The sequence below is a fragment of the Aethalodelphis obliquidens genome, unplaced genomic scaffold, assembly GCF_003676395.1.
Source record: "Aethalodelphis obliquidens isolate GAN/ISIS:26980383/991018 unplaced genomic scaffold, ASM367639v1 scaffold4, whole genome shotgun sequence".
Lineage (NCBI taxonomy): Eukaryota > Metazoa > Chordata > Mammalia > Artiodactyla > Delphinidae > Aethalodelphis > Aethalodelphis obliquidens.
In genome coordinates this window covers 12,534,814-12,551,998 of record NW_020837948.1, presented here as the reverse complement: position 1 = coordinate 12,551,998, position 17,185 = coordinate 12,534,814, and the positions used below count along the sequence as shown (strand labels likewise).

The 17,185-nt window shown below is 37.5% G+C and overlaps 1 protein-coding gene across 1 annotated transcript in view; it reads left to right on the top strand.

The window, feature by feature from the left end:
* The window catches only part of MEGF10 (multiple EGF like domains 10), a 366,625-nt gene that overhangs the window by 88,467 nt on the left and 260,973 nt on the right, over nt 1–17,185 (top strand). The window lies entirely within an intron of this gene.

The window sequence follows — 17,185 nt, the reverse complement described above, 5'->3', positions numbered from 1 at the left end:
TCAGGTGCAAATTCAAACTCCTTAGCCTCACTTAAAATCATCTGTAAACTGATCTGACCCTGTTTCCCTCTGCAGAGTCATCTCCTAGAGCTCACTCTAAATTGCAGTCAGACCAGGGTTCTCAGTGATCTAAATGCGCTTCTCCAAACGTGCCCTATATGCCACGACACATTTGCACATGCTGTTCTTTCCCTCCACGATGCTCTCTCTCCCTCTAGGTAAGGAGACCGTTTCTCTATTCTCCCAAGTGTATGGTTCATATCAGGTTGTAGCAAGCAGGGGAGACATCAGAAATTGCAGCACAAGGTGTAGAAAATACGAGAGGACTTACTGAGATGAGGGTAGAAGTTTAGATGGACAGTATTTACATCCTGAAATAAAAGACCTTATTAACTGTTTTTGTATAAAGAGCTTCAAAGTTACATGTAAGACTAAGGTCAAATGGGTTGAGAATGGAACTCTCTGGGGTGGCAGCAGTAGTGATGATATTTCAATGGCCATAGTGGGAGAGAGAATGCATTCTTTTATCTATCTATCATCTATCTCTCTATTGTCTATCATTCTCTCTCTAATCTATCCATCTCTAGCTTTAGTTGGAGCTCAGGTGCAAAGGTTTAAATTAACCACACTTCTTAGTTTATGCCATATCATTACCATTGGTCCACACAAAGCTTCTGTTTAATGTAGTTTGGTTTTTTGTTTTAACTTTTTAAAACTTTTATGCAGATTCCTTACTCCTGTTTCCTTCTTCCCACATAGGAAACTATTCTGATGTCTTTAATATGGATCCTTTTATTTGTATGCATTCACTGGGGTCCATATATTTAAAATTCACTTTTAGTGGTACTATGTTCTATAGCTCATTCTATATCTTTTTTCACTGTTTTTAATATTATACATGTTGCCATGTGTTTTTCAAGTCTGTGGCATTCTAAGTGCTACAGTCACCATATTTGACCTATTTGTCTTCCCTTCCCTCATTCCAGGTAGTGAGCACCCAGATAGCCTCCAATAAACAGTATTGAAATGTATATTCTCTTGTAAGTCCCCTTACGGATGTGTGTGAGACTGTCTTTGTGGTAGGTACTCAGGAACAGGTTCTAGAAATGTGCACACATTAGCTGACAAATGGCACTTGAGCTTTGCCAGGTTGTGCCGTGGAGTGTGCACCCATCCACATACCCACCAGTAGGGCGTGATATCCCTCCCTCCCCAACACTTGATGTTACCCAGCTCTCCAGCATCTGCCCACATTACTGGAGCAAAGTGATTCCTCATTTTGTTTTTTGTCTTTTAAATGAACTTTATTTTTTAGAGCAGTTTTAAGTTCACAGCAAAGTTGAATGGAAAATAGGGTGTATACTTGCCCCCACCCAGCTTCCTCCACTATCAACATCCTGCATGAGAGTGGTACATAAGTTTTTTTTGTTTTTTTGCTTTTAATTAATTAATTTATTTGTTTTTGACTGCGTTGGGTCTTTGTTGCTGTGTGCGGGCTTTCTCTAGTTGCGGTGAGCGGGGGCTACTTTTCGTTGTGGTGCGCAGGCTTCTCATTCTCATTTTTCTCGTGTTGCAGAGCACGGGCTCTAGGCGTGCAGGCTTCAGTAGTTGTGGCACTCAGGCTCAGTAGTTGTGGCTCGTGGGCTCTAGAGCGCTGGCTCAGTAGTTGTGGTGCACGGGCTTAGTTGCTCCGCGGCATGTGGGATCTTCCCGGACCAGGGCTCGAACCCGTGTCCCCTGCACTGGCAGGCAGATTCTTAACCACTGCGCCACCAGGGAAGCCCCCTGTATATGTTTTAATTGATGAGCCTACACTGACATATAATCGCCCCAAGTCCAAAGTTTACACTAGGATTCACTCTTGGTGTTGCACAATCTATAGATTTTGACAAAAGTATAAGGACATGTGTCCACCTTTATAGTATCATACAGAATAGGTTCACTGCCCTAAAAATCCTCTGTGCTCCCCTGATTCATCCCTCTCTCCTTCCTAACCTCTGGTAATCACTGATGTTCCCTGTCTCTGTAGTTTTGCCTTCTCCAGAATGTTATATATTTGGAATCACATAGGATATAGCCTTTTCTGATTGGCTTCTTTAACTTAGTAATATCATTTAAGATTTCTCCATATCATTCCATAACTTAATTACTTCTTTTTAGTGCTGAGTAATAGTTCATTGTCTGGATGTACCACATTTTACTTATCCATTAACCTACTGAAGGATGTCTTAATTACCTCCAAGTTATGACAATTGTGTCTAATTGTTTTGTGAATCCCTTAACTGCTTATTGTGGATATACATAATTTTACTACTTGTGTCTTTTAACCTTCCCACTCGTTTTGTATGTGGTTGATTTACTACCTTCACTGTATACTTGCCTTTACCAATGAGCTTTTTCCTTTTGTAATTTTCATGTTTTTAGTTGTGGCCTTTTCTTTTTTACTTAGAGAAATCCCTTTAACATTTCTCATAGAGCTGGTTTGGTGGTGCTGAACTCTTTCAGGTTTTTTTTGTTTTTTCTTTTTTTGTGGTACGCAGGCCTCTCACTGCCGTGGCCTCTCTCGTTGCGGAGCACAGGCTCTGGACGCGCAGGCTCAGTGGCCATGGCTCACGGGCCCAGCCACTCCGTGGCATGTTGGGATCTTCCCAGACCGGGGCACGAACCTGTGTCCCCTGCATCGGCAGGCGGACTCTCAACCACTGCGCCACCAGGGAAGCCCTTTCAGCTTTTACTTGATGGCAATTATGAATAAAGCTACTACAAATATCTGTGTGCAGGTTTTTGTGTAAATTTCCAACTCATTTGTGTAAATAATAATAAGTGCCATTGTTGGATTGTAGGTAAGAGTATGTTTAGTTTTGTAAGAAACCACAATACTGTCTTCCAAAATAGCTGTAGCATTCTGCATTCCCACCAGTAATAAGAATTCCTGCTGCTCCACATCCTCACCAGCATTTGGTATTGTCAGTGTTCTGGATTTCTACCATCCTAATAGGTGTGTAATGTCTTAATTTGGATTTCCCTAATGACATATGATGTTGGGCATCTTTTCATATGCTTATTTGCCATCTGTGTATCTTCTTTGGTGAGGTGTCTCTTTAGGTCATTTGTCCAATTTTTAATCGGGCTTTTACTTTTTTTATTGTTGAGTTTTAGGAGTTTTCTGTGTATTTTGGATAACAGTCCTTTATTAGATGTATCTTTTGCACATAAAAACATTCTCTCAGTCTGTGGCTTGTCTTCTTATTCTCTTGACTTCTGCAAAGCGGAAGTTTTTAATTTTAATGAAATCCAGCTTATCAAGTATTTCTTTCATGTATCATGCCTTTGGTGTTATATGTAAAAAGTCATCATGAAACCCAAGGACATTTAGATTTTCTTCTTTGTTATGTTCTAAGAGTTTTATGGTTTTGTATTTTATATATTGGTCTATGAACCATTTTGAGTTAATTTTTGTAAAGGGTATAAGTTCTGTGTCTAGGTTCATTTATTTGTATATGGGTATCTAGTTGTTCTAGCAGCATTTGTTGAATATTATACAATAATTGTATAATGTGATAAATATTGCTACATCTGAAATCATATTATGATATACAAATGTGTCAAAGCAATGCACTGTATACCTTACTAATGTTACATGTCAAATTTATTCAATTAAGAAAAGACTACCTTTTCTTCTTTGTCAAAGATCAGTTGACTACATTTATGTACGTCTATTCCTGGAGTCTATTTTGTTTCATTGATCTATATGTCTGTTCCTTTGCCAGTACTGCACTGTCTTGATTATTGTAGATTTATAGTAAATTTGGATGTTAGGTGGTATTCTGACTTGGTTCTTGTTCAATATAGTGTTGGCTATTCTGGATCTTTTATCTCTTCATTTAAATGTTGGATTAGTTTGTCAGCATCCACAAAATAACTTCCTGGGATTTTTATTGAAATTTCATTGAATTGATGGATTAAGTTGTGAAGAATTGACATCGGTTTGGTTTAATTTGCATTTCTCTGATACCAATTAGTTAGGCTACCTCTTTATATACTCCTTAGCATTTTGGTTTCCTTTCCTGTAAATTACTTGGTCATATCTTTTGTCTATATATATAAAGTTTTTGAAGTTCCTATCTTTTTCTAGTTGCTTTGCAAGATTTCTGTGTATGCGCTGGATATTGGTCCCTGGTTAGTTTTATACTTTGTAAATATCTTCTCCCGATCTTCTGTCCATTAACTCTATCATTTTGTTCATTGACTAGAGATTCTTAATTTTGCTTTAATCAAGTTCATAAATTTTTGTCATTATGGTTTGTGTCTTTGGGATTTTGTTTAAAAAATCTTTCTTCATTGCTAGGTTATGTAGATATTCTCCTATATTTCCTCCTGTTAATTTCATAGTTTTGTCTTTCACCTTTGGTTCTTTAATGTACTTGTGATTACTTTTGGTCCAAGAATTACTTTATTTTTCTACATGTAGTGAATCAATTTTCCAAATTTTGACTCCAAATAATTAATTATTTCCCAGTTAATTTGTGGTGCTACCTGAATTGGAAATCACGTCAAACTCTGGATCTTACTCTGAATAGTACTGGGTCTGATTCTGAGCATTCTGTGTTGTTGCTTTGGCCTATTTGTTATTTCAGTGCAAACCACACTTTTCTTTTTTAATAATGGCTTCATTGTACAGCTGATAGCCTGGTATGGCAGATTTCTGTCAAGTCTTCTTTTTCATCGTTTAGCTGTTTGTGGATGTTTGTTCATCTCTACGATTTATCTTTAACATCTTTATTGGAGTATAATTGCTTTACAATGGTGTGTTAGTTTCTGCTGTATACAAAGTGAATCAGCTATACATACACATGTGTCCCCATATCTCCTCCCTCTTGTGTCTCCCTCCCACCCTCCCAATCCTACCCCTCTAGGTGGACACAAAGCACGGAGCTGATCTCCCTGTGCTATGCGGCTGCTTCCCACTAGCTATCTATTTTACATTTGGTAGTGTATATACGTCCATGCCACTCTCTCACTTCGCCCCAGCTTACCTTTCCCCCTCCCCATGTCCTCAAGTCCATTCTCTACATCTGTGTCTTTATTCCTGTCCTGTCCCTAGGTTCATCATAACCATATTTTTTATAGATTCCATATATACATGTTAGCATACGGTATTAGTTTTTCTGTTTCTGACTTACTTCAATCTGTGTGACAGACTCTAGGTCCATCCACCTCACTACAAATAACTCAGTTTTGTTCCTTTTATGGCTGAGTAATATTCCATTGTATATATGTGCCATATCTTCTTTATCCGTTCATCGGTCGATGGACATGTTTCCATGTCCTGGCTATTGTAAATAGTGCTGCAGTGAACATTGTGGTGCATTGCTCTTTTTGAATTATGGTTTTCTCAGGGTATATGCCCAGTAGTGGGATTGCTGGGTCATATGGTAGTTCTATTTTTAGTTTTTTAAGGAACTCCATACTGTTCTGCATAGTGGCTGTATCAATTTACGTTACCACCAACAATGCAAGAGGGTTCCCTTTTCTCCACACTGTCTCCAGCATTTATTGTTTGTAGATTTGTTTGATGATGGACATTCTGATGGGTGTGAGGTGATACCTCATTACGGTTTTGATCTGCATTTCTCTAATGATTAGTGATGTTGAGCATCTTCTCATGTGTTTGTTGGCAATCTGTATGGCTTCTTTGGAGAAATGTCTATTTAGGTCTTCCACCCATTTTTTGATTGGGTTGTTTGTTTTTTTATTATTGAGCTGCATGAGCTGCTTGTATATTTTGGAGATTAATCCTTAGTCAGTTTCTTCGTTTGCAAATATTTTCTCCCATTCTGGGGGTTGTCTTTTCGTCTTTTTTATGGTTTCCTTTGTACACAAAACTTTTAAGTTTCATTAGGTCCCATTTGTTTATTTTTGTTTTTATTTCCGTTTCCCTAGGAGGTGAGTCAAAAAGGATCTTGCTGTGATTTATGTCATAGAGTGTTCTGCCTGTGTTTTCCTCTAAGAGTTTTATAGTGTCTGGCCTTAAATTTAGGTCTTTAATCCATTTTGAGTTTATTTTTGTATATGGTGTTAGGAAGTGTTCTAATTTCATTCTTTAACATGTAGCTGTCCAGTTTTCCCAGCAACATTTATTGAAGAGGCTGTCTTTTCTCCATTGTATATTCTTGCCTCCTTTATCAAAGATAAGGTGACCGTATGTGCATGGGTTTATCTCTGGGCTTTCTAACCTGTTCCATTGATCTATATTTCTGTTTCTGTGCCAGTACCATACTATCTTGATTACTGTAGCTTTGTAGTATAGTCTGGAGTCCGGAAGCCTGATTTCTCCAGCTCTGTTTTTCTTTCTCAAGATTGCTTTGGCTATTCGGGGTCTTTTGTGTTTCCATACAAATTGTAAAATTCTTTGTTCTAGTTCTGTGAAAAATGCCATTGGTAGTTTGATAGGGATTGCATTGAATCTGTAGATTGCGTTGGGTAGTATAGTCATTTTCTCGATGTTGATTCTTCCAATCCAAGAACATGGTATATCTCTCCATCTGTTTATATCATCTTTAATTTCTTTCATCAGTGTCTTATAATTTTCTGCATACAGGTCTTTTGTCTCTTAGGTAGGTTTATTCCTAGGTATTTTTTTCTTTTTGTTGCATTGGTAAACGGGAGTGTTTCCTTAATTTCTCTTTCAGATATTTGGTCTGTAGTGTATAGGAATGCAAGAGATTCCTGTGCATTAATTTTGTATCCTGCAACTTTACCAAATTCATTGATTAACTCTATAGTCTTCTGGTAGCATCTTTAGGATTCTCTATGTATAGTATCATGTCATCTGCAAACAGTGACAGCTTTACTTCTTCTTTTCGAATCTGTATTCCTTTTATTTCCTTTTCTTCTCTGATTGCTGTGGCTAGGACTTCCAAAACTGTTGAATAATAGTGGTGAGAGTGGACATGCTTATCTTCTTCCTGATCTTAGAGGAAATGCCTTCAGTTTTTCACCACCGAGAATGATGTTTGCTGTGGGTTTGTCATATATGGCCTTTATTATGTTGAGGAAGTTTCCCTCTGTGTCTACTTTCTGTAGAGTTTTTATCATAAATGCATGTTGAATTTTGTCAAAAGCTTTTTCTGCATGTATTGAGATGATCATATGGTTTTTATCCTTCAGTTTGTTAATATGGTGTATCACATTGATTGATTTACGTATATTGAAGCATCCTTGCATTCCTGGGATAAACCCCACTTGATCATGGTGTGTAATCCCTTTAACGTGCTGTTGGATTCTGTTTGCTAGTATTTTGTTGAGGATTTTTACATCTATGTTTATCAGTGATATTGGCCTATAGTTTTCTTTTTTGGGACATCTTTGTCTGGTTTTGGTATCAGGGTGATGGTGGCCTCGTAAAATGGCTTTGGGAGTGTTCCCCCCTCTGCTATATTTTGGAAGAGCTTGAGAAGGATAGGTGTTAGCTCTTCTCTAAATGTTTGATAGAATTCACCTGTGAAGCCACCTGGTCCTGGGTTTTTGTTTGTTGGAAAATTTTAAATCACAGTCTCAATTTCAGTGCTTGTGATTGGTCTGTTCATATTTTCTATTTCTTCGGGTTCAGTCTTGGAAGGTTGTACTTTTCTAAGAATTCTTCCATTTCTTCCAGGTTGTCCATTTATTGGCATATAGTTGCTTGTAGTAATCTCTCATGATCTCTTTGTATTTCTGCAGTGTCAGTTGTTAGTTCTCCTTTTTCATTTCTAATTCTGTTGATTTGAGTCTTCTCCCTTTTTTCCTTGATGAGTCTGGCTAATGGTTTATCAACTTTGTTTATGTTCTCAAAGAACCAGCTTTTAGTTTTATTGATCTTTGCTATTGTTTCCTTTATTTCTTTTTCATTTATTTTGGTTCTGGTATTATGATTTCTTTCCTTCTGCCAACTTTGGGGTTTTTTTGTTCTTCTTTCTCTAATTGGTTTAGGTGAAAGGTTAGGTTGTTATTTGAGATTTTTCTTGTTTCTTGAGGTAGGACTCTATTGCTATAAACTTCCCTCTTAGAACTGTTTTTGCTGCATCCCATAGGTTTTGGGTCATCTTGTTTTCATTGTCATTTGTTTCTAAGTATTTTTTGATTTCCTCTTTGATTTCTTCAGTGATCTCTTGGTTATTTCATAGCATGTTGTTTAGCCTCCATGTGTTTGTATTTTTTACAGATTTTTCCCTGTAATTGATATCTAGTCTCATAGTGTTGTGGAGAGAAAAGATACTTGGTACAATTTCAAATTTCTTAAATTTACCAAGGCTTGATTTGTGACCCAAGGTATGATCTATCCTGGAGAATGTTCCATGAGCACTTGAGAAGAAAGTGTATTCTGTTGTTTTTGGATGACATGCCCTATAAATATCAGTTTAATCATGTTTAATGTGTCATTTAAAGCTTGTGTTTCCTTATTTATTTTCATTTTGGATGATTTTTCCATTGGTGAAAGTGGGGTGTTAAAGTCCCCTACTATTTTTGTGTTACTGTCGATTTCCCCTTTTATGGCTGTTAGCATTTGCCTGTGTATTAAGGTGCTCATATGTTGGGTGCATAAATATTTACAATTGTTATATCTTCTTCTTGGATTGATCCCTTGATCATTATGTAGTGTCCTTCTTTGTCTCTTGTAATAGTCTTTATTTTAAAGTCTATTTTGTCTGATATGAGAATTGCTACTCCAGCTTTCTTTTGATTTCCATTTGCATGGAATATCTTTTTCCATCCTCTCACTTTGGTCTGTATGTGTCCCTAGGTCTGAAGTGGGTGTTTTGTAGACAGCATATATACATGTCTTGTTTTTGTATCCATTCAGCCAGTCTGTGTCTTTTGGTTGGAGCATTGAATACATTTACATTTAAGGTAGTTATTGATATGTATGTTCCTATTACCATTTTCTTAATTGTTTTGGGTTTGTTATTGTAGGTGTTTTCCTTCTCTTGTGTTTCCTGCCTAGAGAGTTCCTTTAGCATTTGTTGTAAAGCTGGTTTTGTAGTGCTGAATTCTCTTAGCTTTTGCTTGTCTGTAAAGGTTTTAATTTCGCTGTCGAATCTGAATGAGATCCTTGCTGGTTAGAGTAATCTTTGTTGTAGGTTTTCCCCTTTCGTCACTTTAAATATGTCCTGCCACTCCCTTCTGGCTAGCAGAGCTTCTGCTGAAAGATCAGCTGTTAACCTTATGGGAATTCCCTTGTATGTTATTTGTTGTTTTTCCCTTCCTGCTTTTACTAATTTTTCTTTGTATTTAATTTTTGATAGTTTGATTAATATGTGTCTTGGCATGTTTCTCCTTGGATTTATCCTGTATGGGACTCTGCACTTTTTGGACTTGATTGACTATTTCCTTTCCCATTTTAGGGCAGTTTTCAACTCTAATCTCTTCAAATATTTTCTCAGTCCCTTTGTTTTTCTCTTCTTTTTCTGGGACCCTTATACTTCAAATGTTGGTGCAATTAATGTTGTCCCTGATGTCTCTGAGACTGTCCTCAATTCTTTTCATTCTTTTTCCTTTTTTCTGCTCTGTGGCAGTTATTTCCACTATTTTATATTCCTGGTCCCTTATCTATTCTTCTGCCCCAGTTATTCTGCTATTGATTCCTTCTAGAGAATTTTTAATTTCATTTATTGTGTTGTTCATCATTGTTTGCTTGCTCTGTAGTTCTTATAGGTCCTTGTTAAACGTTTTTTGTATTCCCTCCATTCTATTTCTAAGATTTTGTGTCATCTTTACTATCATTGCTCTGAATTCTTTTTCAGGTACACTGCCTATTTCCTCTTCATTTGTTTGGTCTGGTGGGTTTTTACCTTGCTCCTTCATCTGTTGCATATTTCTCTGTCTTATCATTCTGTTTAACTTAATGAGGTTTCCTTTTCACAGGCTGCATGTTTGTAGTTCCCATTGTTTTTGGTGTCTGCCCCCAGTGGGTGAGGTTTTGTAGGCTTTCTTGTGGAGGGGACTGGTGCCTGTGTTCTGGTGGGTGGGGCTGGATTTTGTCCTTCTGGTGGGCAGGGCCACGTCTGGTGGTGTTTTGGGTTGTCTTTGAACTTAGTATGACTTTAGGCAGCCTCTCTGCTAATGGGTGGGGTTGTGTTCCTGTCTTGCTAGTTGTTTGGCGTGGTCTTCCAGCATTGGAGCTTGCTGGCTGTTGGGTGGAGCTGGGTCTTAGTGTTGAGATGGAGATCTCAAGAGCTTTCGCTGATTGATATTACATGGGGCCAGAGGTCTGTTGTGGTCCAATGTCCTGGACTTGGCTCTCCCATCTTGGAGGCTCAGGCCTTACACCTGGCCAGAGCATTAAGACCCTGCCAGCCACAGGGCTTAGAAGAAAAAAAGGATAAAAAACCCCCAACAAACTGATAGAACCCCAAACCAAATAGTAAAAGCAAAACTAAACAGACAAAAATGGCACAAAGAAACATACACACACTCATAAAAAGCAAGCAAACAAACAAACAAACCAAAAAAACGAACAGTCAGAACCCTAGGACAAATGGTATAAGCAAACCTAAACAGACAAAATCACACAGAGACACATATACATACATACTCACAAAAAGAGAAAAAATATATAAAAAAAGTAAAGGAGAGAGCAACAAGACCAATAAACAAATCCACCAATGATAACAAGCACTCAAAACTAAACTAAGATAAATATAAAAACCAGAAACAAAACAGATGCAGAAAGCAAACCCCAAGTCTACAATTGCTCCCAACGTCTACCGCCTCAGTTTTGGGAACATTCGTTGTCTATTCAGGTATCCCACAGACGCAGGGTTCATCAAGTTGATTGTCGGGATTTAATCTGCTGCTCCTGAGGCTGCACGGAGAAATTTTGCTTTCTCTTCTTTGTTCGCACAGCTCCTGGGTTTCAGCTTTGGTTTTGGCCCTGCCTCTGCTTGTAGGGCACCCTCAGGCATCTGTTCCCCACCCTGACCAGAGGGGGATAAAGCCACGGCTGATTAGGGCTCTCTTGCTCACTCATGCCAGGGAGAGGGAGGGGTACAGTAGTCATAATTGGAATGCGGGGCAAGCCTGTGGTGGCAGAGGCCAGCGTGACATTGCAACAGCCTGAGGCGTGCCGTGTGTTCTCCTGGGGAAGTTGTCCCTGGATCACGGGACCCTGGCAGTGGCGGGCTTCACAGGCTCCCAGGAGGGGAGGTGTGGATAGTGACCTGTGCTTGCACACACGCTTCTTGGTGGTAGTGGCAACAGCGTTAGCATTTCATGCCTGTCTCTGTGGTCTGAGCTGATAGCCATGGCTCGCACCCGTCTCTGGAGCTCATTTAGGCAGTGCTCTGTATCCCCTCTCCTTGCACATCCTGAAACAATGGTCTCTTGCCTCTTAGGCAGCTCCAGACTTTTTCCCTGACTCCCTCCTGACCAGCTGTGGTGCACTAGCCCCCTTCAGGCTGTGTTCATGCCACCAACCCCAGTCCTCTCTCTGGGCTCTGACCTTTGAAGCCCGAGCCTCAGCTCCCAACCGCCACCCACCCCGGCAGGTGAGCAGACAAGCCTCTCAGGCTGGTGAGTGCTGGTCGGCACCGATCCTCTGTGCGGGAACCTCTCCACTTTGACCTCTGCACCCCTGTTGCTGTACTCTCCTCCGTGGCTCCAAAGCTTCCTCCCTGTCCACCACCCGTCCCCACCAGTGAAGGGGCTCCCTAGTGTGTGGAAACTTTTCCTCCTTCACAGCTCCCTCCCAGAGGTGCAGGTCCGGTTTCTATTCTTTTGTCTCTGTTTATTCTTTTCTCTTTTGCCCTACCCAGGTATGTGGGGATTTTCTTGCCTTTTGGGAAGTCTGAGGTCTTCTGCCAGCGTTCAGTAGTTGTTCTGCAGGAGTTGTTCCATATGTAGATGTATTTTTGATGTATTTGTGGGGAGGAAGGTGATCTCCATGTCTTACTCCTCTGCCGTCTTGAAGGTCTCCCCTTATAGAATTTTTAGACTCAATTTATAAATTCTTCAAAAAATGCAACCAGCATTTTGATTGGTATTACACTGAATATGTAGATCAAGTTGAGGATATTTATCATCCTTATAATATTAAGTCATCTCATTCAAGAATTTGAATTGTCTCTCCTTTCATTCAGATCATCTGTATATTCTTTTTTTTTTTGCGGTACACGGGCCTCTCACTGTTGTGGCCTCTCCCGTTGCGGAGCATAGGCTCCGGATGCACAGGCTCAGCGGCCATGGCTCACGGGCCCAGCCGCACCGCGGCATGTGGGATCTTCCCAGACCGGGGCACGATCCCGTGTCCCCTGCATCAGCAGGCGGACTCTCAACCACTGCGCCACCAGGGAAGCCTGAGATCATCTGTATATTCTTCATTGAATCTTTAATTTTTCTCCATGGCGGTCTTTTCTAAATTAATTCCTAGATGCTATATAGTTTTGAACTGTGAGTGTCACTTTATCTTTATTTTGTAATATGCCTTTTATGATTTTGTAAGTTTAAAGTATTTAAGTTGATATTGTATCTAGCAACCATGCTGAGCTATCTGAATAGTTATGTTATTCGGGGGCTTGAAGAAACAGAATGTATTGTTTAGTAGTTGTGAATGCCAGACATCTAAAATCAGTAACACTGTACCAACATCAAGGTGTGGGCAGGGCCACACTCCCTCTGGAAACTCTAGGGGAAAATCTGTTCATTGCCTCTTCCACCTTCTGATGGCTGCCAGCATTCCTTGGCTTGTGGCCACATCACTCCAATCTCTGCCACCATGGTTACATTGCTTTCTCTCTTGTATATATCAAATCTCCCTCCATCTCCCTCTTATAAGGATACATGTGTTTGCATTTAGGGCCCACACATATAATCTGACATAATCTCTTCATCTCAAAATCCTTAATTTATTCATATATGCAAATTTTTTCAGATAAGGTAAAGTGTACAGGTTCTAAGGAATAGCATCTTGTATCTTTAGGGGCCATTATTCAGCCTACTATGCTTTCTCAACTTGGTAAAATATATATAATTCAGCTCCCAATATTGCATATTACTTAATGAAGAGACACTGAGGCATTCCCACTAAAGTCAGGTACTAGAGAGGAATCATACAACTCCTATGTAACATTATTTTGAAGCTCTTACCTATTTTAATTAGACAAGAGAAAATAATTGCAGGATATAATAGTTGGACATGAAGCGTTAGAACTCTATTTTCAGATGACATGATTAGACATGTGGAAAATCCAAAAGAATTAATTAAAAGTGACCTCAAATAAAATAATTTAGTAATGTAGCAGCTTATAAAATTAACATTCAAAATCAAAACATTCATAATAGAAACAAAAACCAATTACAAAATGTAATGGAGGAGAAGATCCTCTTATGATTTAAAAAAAAAAAATTGCCAAGGTAAAACTTAATTAGAGGTATCCAGAACCTACATGAGGAAAATAAACCTGAAAGTTATAAAAGTTGATTTCAACAAATGGAAAAATGTGCCTCGTTCTTGGATAGAAAAACTCAACATCATTTAAAAATATGTTTTCTCTATTTTTATTTATAAATTTATGAAATGCCCAATAATGTTATCATCAGATTTTTTCCCCCTGTAGCAACACGATATGATTATAAAACTTGTCTGAAAGAACAAACAAGGAAGAATGGTTAAAACATCCTGAAAGAGAACAGCAATTGGGTGAGAGAATGGGAGGGTTTGCAGTTACATTACAGCAAACCACAAACGCTTTATAATTAAGACAGTTTGGTATTGACACATTAATAGACAGACAGACAAGCGGGACAAGAGAGTGATGAGAAATAGAATAATATGCATATGGAAATTTAGTATATAATAAAGGGAGCATCTCAAATCAGTAAGGATAAGATACATTTTTAAAAATAAATATTTTTAGTAATAGAAGATTGTGGTTTACTTACAGAAAGATTAGCACACTTAAGAAAATTCAGCATAGTAGTTGTCAATGGAACTCAGCTGACCAAACTATTAAGGCATTGTTTCTTGCTTTATAGCTCTGGACTGAAATCACAGATAATGGTTTCATTGTGTTCACTTTAAACTAGAGATATAAACTGTTTAATAAGTGAAATTGAGATGCTGTGTAGCCAGTGTTGTGCTGATAAATGTTTAATACATACACATATACACGTGTTTGTGTGTATGTATCAATATCTATATCTATACACATATATATGCATGTATATATGTATACTATTAATTTTACTGATATAAAGGATATTTAGTAATTTATTAATAGTAATAAAATATACAATATTCTGTATTGTCAATACCATATAATTAATTGATTCTCACAGAATGCTTTCTTTGATTTTTGCCAAATTCTTATCCATAACCAACCTATGGTTGTAATTGTTGAGTGTAGCGTTCATGTGAATGTAGGTTGATATTTTCATTTACATTAATGAGGAAGCTGAAAGTGAAATGACAATGTTGAATCTTGACTTATTTGTGAAGGACATGAGTGACTTCTTTGCTGAATTGGATAATAGGTTCCAACTACTGGAAGATTATTTCTCAATTTTTTGTGCTATTCACAGTGTAACAGCTACAGACAAATGCACTTTTAAGATGAATCTACATTGTTGACATTTTCTCCATCATTGTCTTAAGTCTAGGCCAGAGGTCAGCAAACTTTTTCTAAGGGTCACATGGGAAATACTTTAGACTTTTGGGGCCATTTAGTATCTGTTGCAACTATTCACCTCTGCCATTATAGCACAAAAACATCCACAGATAATAGGTCAAAAAATGGGTGTGGTTGTGGTCCAGTAAGTTTTATTTACAAAAACAAGTGGCAGGTTGGATTTGGCCTACTGGCCATAGTGATCTCTATAGTATACAGTCAACAAAACAATAACTTAAGCCCCGAGTTTGGCACTGCCAACTTTCATGATGTGAATACTACCACCATAGTCAATTTCATGCTAGCAATATGATTTTTAATACTGAGTTGAGGAGAGATGTACAGCAGCATGCCATTCTAGAGTCTTACCACCACAGACAAAAATAACCCCAAGAACATTAATAATAGTAAAATGTATTAAAATAATCAGGAAGTGATGAGTTTTGAATATTTATTAACTTTGCTTTGAACATGACTTATTTCATTGTACGTTTATATAATTTATTTTGTAATAATGGCTGTGTTTAACAATCAGCTCACAAAATTCCTGAAAATTTAACAATCAGCTCTTGTGAGCTGTCATGAGCCAGCTACAGCACACCACTGTGTGTAGCCATGTGGGAATAGAGAAAATTGGATTCATTATTTACAGTATATACCAGAATAAATTCCAAATGGATCAGAAACACAAACATAAAAATAAGATGAAACCATGCAAGTACAAGGCAAGACATGGATGAATTCCTCTATAAAATGGGAGTAGGGAAAACTTTCCAGACTATGGCTTGAAAGCCAGAGGTATTAAGGGAAATGAGATAGATTAGCTTCAGAAAATGAACTGAGGATTATTCTTTCTTTTTGCATTTTCTGGAATGACTTATGTAACAGGAATTGTGTTTTTAACAGTTTGATAGAGTCAATTTTAAAAGCATCCAGGCCTAGAGCAATTTGGGATGGAGTTTTAACTACCAATTAAATTTCTTTGATCCTTGTAGGTCTATTTTAAATTCCTTTTTTATTCTTGTACCAGTTGACATCTTATGTTTTCTAGGAATTTATCCATTTTATCTGTTTGTTTTTTAAATCTGCAGTTATTTCCCCATCTTCATTTTGATCTGTGTTTTATTTACTTTCGTTGTCTCTTTTTCCTCTTGATCAGTCTTATCATGGTAATTTTTTCAAAGTAGAACTTTAGTTTTATTAATTTCCTCTACTAAGAAAAGTCATTATATTGTTTCTTTTCCTTTATTATATCCTTTTTCTTCTTTGGGTTTGCTTTGATGTTCTTTCTTATAACTTCCTGAGTTGGATGTTTAGCATATTTTTCTTTTTTAATATTTATTTATTTAAATAGATAAATATTGGCTGTGCCGGGTCTTAGTTGAGGTATGCAGGGTTGCGGACTTCTTAGTTGCGGCGTGCATGTGAGATCTAGTTCCCTGCAAGGATCGAACCCAGCTCCCTGCTTTGGGAGTGCAGAGTCCCCGCACTGGACCAATGGGGAAATCCCTCTTTTCAACTTTTATTGTTTCCTGATAAGCATATTTAAAGGTGTAAATGCTCCTTCAAACACTGCTTTAGGTATGTCCCACACATTTTGTGTCTTCATGTTCATTCAATTCTAGATAGTCTCTCATTTTGATTATAATTTAATTTTTAACCTATGAGTTATTTAGTAACATGGTATTTTCAAAATATAGGACATTTAAAAAACCTTTCCTGTTACTAATTTCTAATATTAATTCATCTGCATGATATTGTTCCTGGCAAGTTTATTGAGACTTCCTATAGGCCTAATCTGTTAGTTTAAACATGTGTATGCTTCTAAAAATGTGTATTTGCTATTTGTTGCATGAACTACTATAGCATATGTATCAAAGCATATATATTATACATAGCATACCACTGAACATTCATATCAAAGATCTGAACAATATAATTAATAGGATAAGCCCACTAATTATACTGTTTAGATAAGGGTCTGCTTAGTTTTTGTTTGCTTAATACATTTTTGATAGTTTGGTTTTAAAAGCTCCAACTATTTATATGTTTCTCTCCATATGCTGTCAGTTATTGTGACCTATTGTTAGGTGCATACATGTTTGTGATGGTTATCTCTTCTCACTCTATTTTTTGTTTACCTTTTACCTTAATTTTTTTTTTTAATCCACTATTATGATTGCTATTCCAGCCTTCTTTCATGGTTTTGGGGTTTTTTTTCTTCCTGTCTTGAACTCTTTCATTTTCAACCTTTTTGTGTCTTTTGGTTTTCAGAATTCTTCTCACACACAACATATGTTTGGATTTTGTTTTTATTTCTTAATACCCTCAGAAAGTATTTTTCTTTTTATTTGTGAGTTAAATCCACTTACATTTATTGTAATTTCTTTTATATTAGAAATTATTTCTCCCACCATATCTTGTATTTCAATTTATTGCATTTTCTGCTGGCTCAAAAAATTATTCTATTTTTGTTCAAGTGTAGCTGCTTAAGACCCTTACTCATGTTTACTTATCCTATTACTTTCTTAAATTTATCAATG